Source organism: Cupressus sempervirens, chromosome 4, assembly GCF_028749045.1.
Source record: "Cupressus sempervirens isolate cs-2001-9-10 chromosome 4, ASM2874904v1, whole genome shotgun sequence".
NCBI lineage: Eukaryota > Viridiplantae > Streptophyta > Pinopsida > Cupressales > Cupressaceae > Cupressus > Cupressus sempervirens.
In genome coordinates, this window is record NC_143121.1 from 137,188,064 (window position 1) to 137,193,908 (window position 5,845).

Consider the following 5,845-nt stretch of genomic DNA (forward strand, 5'->3'; position numbering starts at 1 on the left):
AGAAGATGAGGAAGAGCAATCATCTCATGTGAAATATGTAATGGAATAGTTGGATGATGTGGTAGAAATGGAAACAAATGTAACCATCACCTTGGTAGTAGATGATGATATGATTGGAAATGCTAGCATGGAGGTGAAGTTTCATGAATCAAAGCCTAAAAAAATCATTGGCAAGTTTGATAGCTACATATGCTAAGGACTTAGAGTGAATAAAGGCCAATCATGTGATTTTTAGCATATAAAGATATAATAGAAAAATGAGCTAACCAAGAGAATGATATGATGTTATCTTTCTTTTACATAAAGTTTTGTCATTTCCTGTTAGGAAAAATGTAAATATCTTTTGTAAAAGGACACCTATCAATTCTCTATGCCTTAAGCTTGTTGCATCTCACACTATATGAGTGAGATTCTAGGGCTAGAGAAGGGTCCAATTTCTAATGCAATTATATTTTTTCACTTAGTATGTTTTAGTCTAGTTATTGAGCAAATTTTATGATGTATCTTATTTGCAAATTTTCTAAGAATACATTAATTTTATGTGATCCTTGTGTCTTTTTCTAGAGTCATTCTAAGTTTTACTACAATTGTATATGATTTTCAAGGAAAATTAATACAAAATTGAGCTATCCCCATATTTGTTCTTGTTGAATTTTGTCTCCTTTGTTGTTACCTAGTTATTCTGATATTGTGTGAATAAAGCTTGTTGAACTAAATGCAATTCACTTAGGTTGTATGGCAATTCATTTATACTATTAATTCAATGAATTAAGTAAAGGCTTTCATGAATTTGATGGAATTGCTATGGTAATAGAAATGATGTTTGTAAGAATTAATTCTAATAAGAATTGCTAATAACATTTGTTGTAATGCAACAAATCAAATCTATAAATTGGAGTAGAATTTGAATCCCAATGGAATAGACACTGATCAAATTAATTTTGTCTATAGATGGGTAGAACATGAATAAGCATCAAGTCCAAAATCAAAATCAACTTTATTTTACTATTCTTGAAGATTTTCAATGACGGTCAGTACTTGTTTGCATAGAATATTTTAGCCTTATTTAGCTGCTATTGTTGGGAATACTTGCAAATCTATAAAACAATTGTGAGAAAATCTACTATATAGGATGTATTTTATCTAAAATGTCAAGAAATGGATAAATCATGAATGTGTCTAAAGATAGAAGATGAAAATAAAAATGAAACTAATATAATTCTCATACAATAGAATTCATTTTGAATCATCCCCTAGGTATACCCACCTTGGTTTTATAGAGCCTAAAGATTAGAAAATCGTCCTTTGTTTTGTTGAATTTGGGTCCAAGTGGTTTACACACGTAATTGTTAATAAGAAGTGGCTAATCCTTAGGTTATGTGAATATTATCACTTTGGTATTGAGCATTTTTTTGTTCAGTAGTTTTAAACACCAACAAAATGGTGACTTTTCTAGGGAGTTGTCCAACACATGTGTGAGAAGTATTGTAGTTTCTTTGGTTCTATTGTGTAAATGTGTGTCAGATCTTTTAGTATTTCTTGTGGTTGTAATGGGTATGTTTTAGTGACAAACCTTGAGAATTTAAAAAAGAGAGAAAAAGAAAACCAAATACCATAGAGTTGCACTGAAGTATTCAATCCTTCCAAGCATCTTATCTATCAACAAAAGAGTTGCAGTCTTATGATCTTAGTGATTGGTCCATCTGTGTGTCAAATATTTCCATATTATCTTGTGTCTTTTCCTTAAAGTCGAGAATAATTTTAATTTGTTGTATTTTCCCAAGAATAGTGTGGTGACTCAATCAAGGTTTTGAAGCTAGTGCTTATTTGGTAAATAGTAAATATGGCTGACAAGAGAAAAAACACCAGAGCTTACACAAGAGCCAATCTTGACGTACCAATGTATATTGACTTACCTCAAGGTGGTAGGAAGAACCTAAATAAGAAAAAGGTAGACCCAAATCCTACTTGGAAGCCAAGAGGTAGTGTATCAGTTAATTCCCAATACTAACCAGTGGCAAGAAGAGAGTCTTATTTACTTAGCTCTGAATCATAAACAATGAGACTCTTAGGAGGAATATTTAGTACTCCATTACTAGATGAAGGAACATATCAGGACAAGGATATTTCATCAGTAGGGAATGTATCCCATAGACCAGATCTGATAACTAAGATGAATCATAGGCTAGGACTTAAGAGTTCATTTGGAGATTCTTTTAATCATAGAGCAGTCCCATACATTGAACCTAATCTTATAGACCTAGATGAGCCTGCTGATTTAGAAGCCACTTCTATAGATCCTAAAGAGGTAGGATAAAAAATAGGAATTTTGAAGAAATGGGTTGCTAAGGAAGAAGCCAAGTGTATTTGTCTAGAAACGAAAAGAGAGCAAGTCACTGTTAAGATTAAACCACATACTTTCTTGATCAGTCACCACATACTAACAATCTCCCGCTTGGAGACTGATCAGGCTCCACACTAAACAACAATCTCCCACCTGGATCAAACCACCCTGGACTCTACTATTATTTTATTCATGTTATGTCTAGAAGACCAAGCAAAGCTAAAGAGGATTTCAACTTCTCCCTTTTTAGTACCTTTTTCAACATATCTACTAGATTTCATTTGTATGTATCTTCTCCATATTTAACTATCCATCCTCCAAAACTGACCAATGAAATGGTACCACAACTATATGTGTTTGGTCTTTGAATGCAGAGCTGAATTCTTTGCAAGATGAATGGTACTTTGACTATCTGTGAACAAATAATTATCCTTCTAAGGATGTCCCAATTATTACAAAAAGAACTAAAGCCATATCATCTTCTTGTCTACCTCTATAGTAGCTACATACTTTGCCTCTATAGTGGATAAAGCATTAACCTTTTGTAACCTAAAAACCCAACTCATAGTTGCCCCACCAATAGTAAAGACATAACCTATAGTACTCTGCTTGTTATTAATATCTCTTGCCAAATCTAGGTCAACATAGCCCTATAAATTAGTAGTAGAGCCTCCAAAGTGTAAACACTTATTGGATGTTCCTCTCAAATATCTAAGAATCCATTTGACTACATTCCAATGCTCTATTCTTAGATGACTCATACGCCTGCTAACAACTCCCACTAAATGTGCAATATCTGGCCTAGTACATACCATAGCATACATCAAGCTTCCTATAGCTAAATCATAGGGTACCTTAGACATCTTAGCCTCCTCTTCTTGTGTCTTAGGACACATCTCCTTAGTCAAATTTAAATGACTAGGTAAAGGTGTGCTGACAGCTTTAGCATTCTCCATAGAGAAATGTTACAACACCTTCTCAACATAATCAGCTTGAGATAGCATCAATGTTCTATTCTTCCTATCTCTAAAAATATTCATACCAAGGATTTATTTTTCTGCCCCCAAATCCTTCATAGCAAATGCATATGCTAATTGGCATTTCCGCCCCTTACTGTGATCCATGTTAGACCCAATTACAAGCATATCATCAACATATAAACATAAAATAATGTGGCCATCATCATCCTACCTCCTAAAGTAGACATAATGATTTTAATGACACCTATTGTAACCATGCTCATGCATAAAATTATCAAATTTCAGATACCATTGATGAGGTGCTTACTTCAAGCCATATAAACTTTTCTTCAATTTGCACACTAAGTTCTCCTTACCTTTGACCGCAAATTCTTGTGGCTGAGCTTTATATATCTCTTCATCCAAATCACCATGAAGGAAGGTTGTTTTAACATAAAGCTACTCCAAATGCAAATCTTCCATAGCCACAAGACTTAAAATAATACAGATAGAAGTCATCTTAACAACAGGAGAAAATATCTCATCACAATCAATTCCTTTTTTTTGTGCAAATCCTTTTACAACTAACCTATCTTTAAATATTTTCTTACCTCCTTCCCCTTCTTTTAACCTATAAACCCACTTATTTTGTAAAGCCTTTTTACCTGTAGGTAACTTGCACAAATCCCATGTCTTATTCTTCTGCAAAGAGTCCATTGAATCTTAGTATCCACCTGTATAGCTTCATCATAACTTTTAGGTTCAGTAGCATCAATAAGTAAAATAGAATACAAAGAGGGTGAAAATCTTTATGGAGGTCTAATTTTCCTTGTTGACCATCTAACATTTAGTGATGTGTGTGGTATTTTTTTTTACAGTTGTTGCACATCATGAGGAATGGCTAAAACATCAACTTTTGGAGTATCATCTAGCACTACATAATCATCTTCTTTCTTCTCATGCTGCTACAACAGATCTTTGTACAACACTTTCTCATTGGATATGACATCCCTTCTTCTTAAAATTTTCTGATATTCAAAATTCCAAAGCCTATAACCAAATTCATTAATGTCATATCCAAAAAAATACATTTCTTTGACTTAGCTTCTAGCTTGGTTCTATTTTTAGAATCTATGTGAGAATATGCTTCATAGCCAAAGGTTTTGAGAAAAGAATAACTCACCTTCTTACTAGTCTATGCCTCCTCTAGAATAACACAACCAAAAGGAGTAGAGGGACCTCTATTATTCAAATATATAGTAGTATTGATAGCCTCCACCCACATGTGTAACGGCAATCCAACATGCAACCTCATGCTCTTTGCGCGCTCCATTATAGTCCTATTCATACATTCAACCGCTCCATTTTCCTGTGGAGTCCTTGTAAAAGTTTTCTATCTATGAATACCATTAGTGGAGATATAATATTCAAATTCATGACTGCAATACTCACCACCGTTATCAGATTTGCGACATTTTAATTTCTTACCAGTATCATTTTCAACCAAGCATTTCCATTTTTTAAAAGTTTAAAATACATCAAATTTCTATCCAAGGAAATAAACCCATACTTTTCTAGTTGTGTCATTAATAAATGTAACATAATAATGAGAGCCACCAAGGGAAGATACCTAAGTTAGTCCCCATACATTTGTATGCATAAGCTCTGATTTCTCCTTTTTGTTTTCCTTCCTAGTCTTCACAAAACTCACTCTCTTTTGTTTTCCATACACACAACTTTCTTAGAAATCCATATTAATGCATTTAAAACCTAGTAAAATTTTCATTGAATGAAGTACTTTCATAGCTTTCTCACTCATGTGCCCAAGTCTATTGTGCCACAGTGTTGTATCAATATCTACAACAACTATTTGTTCTCCTTGCTCAACTGCAGTAATTGTTCCTGAACATTCATTTTTCTTTGAAACAATTAAAGTAGAAGGAACAATATGAACTATAAAAAGATATAAGATGCCTACTTTCACACCTTTTTCTACTACAAGGGAACCTTTTGAAACCTTCCAATTTTTATCATTAAAAGTAACTACACAACCCTCATCACCGAGTTGCCCTGCTGAAATTAAATTCCTACTTAGCCAGCTTGGAACATGTCTTACCTCATGTAACAGCCAATGATTCCCATTTTTCAACTTAATCTTCATGTTTCCCTTTCCAAACAATTTATAGGGTTCATTATCCCCCAAATAAACAAGTCCAAAATCCCCTTGGACATAATCAATGAAATAACCTCTATGAGGTGTAGCATGAAATGGAGCACCAAAATCTAAAACCCATGAATCATCAACACTTTCTAAAGATAGAAGCAAAGCATCCTCTTTGGATTTGTTACTTATCACATTTTCCTCCTTGTCTCCATCTAATTTATCTCCTTCATTTTTCTTTCAATTCCAGCAATCTTTATTTTTATGCCCTAGTTTTCTACAGTTCTAGTAGTCATTTGATCCTCTCGATTGAGACCTCCTCCCCTTTGACTTTCTTTTTGATTTCCCATGATTTCCAAAGTTACCTCCTCTATAAGGCCT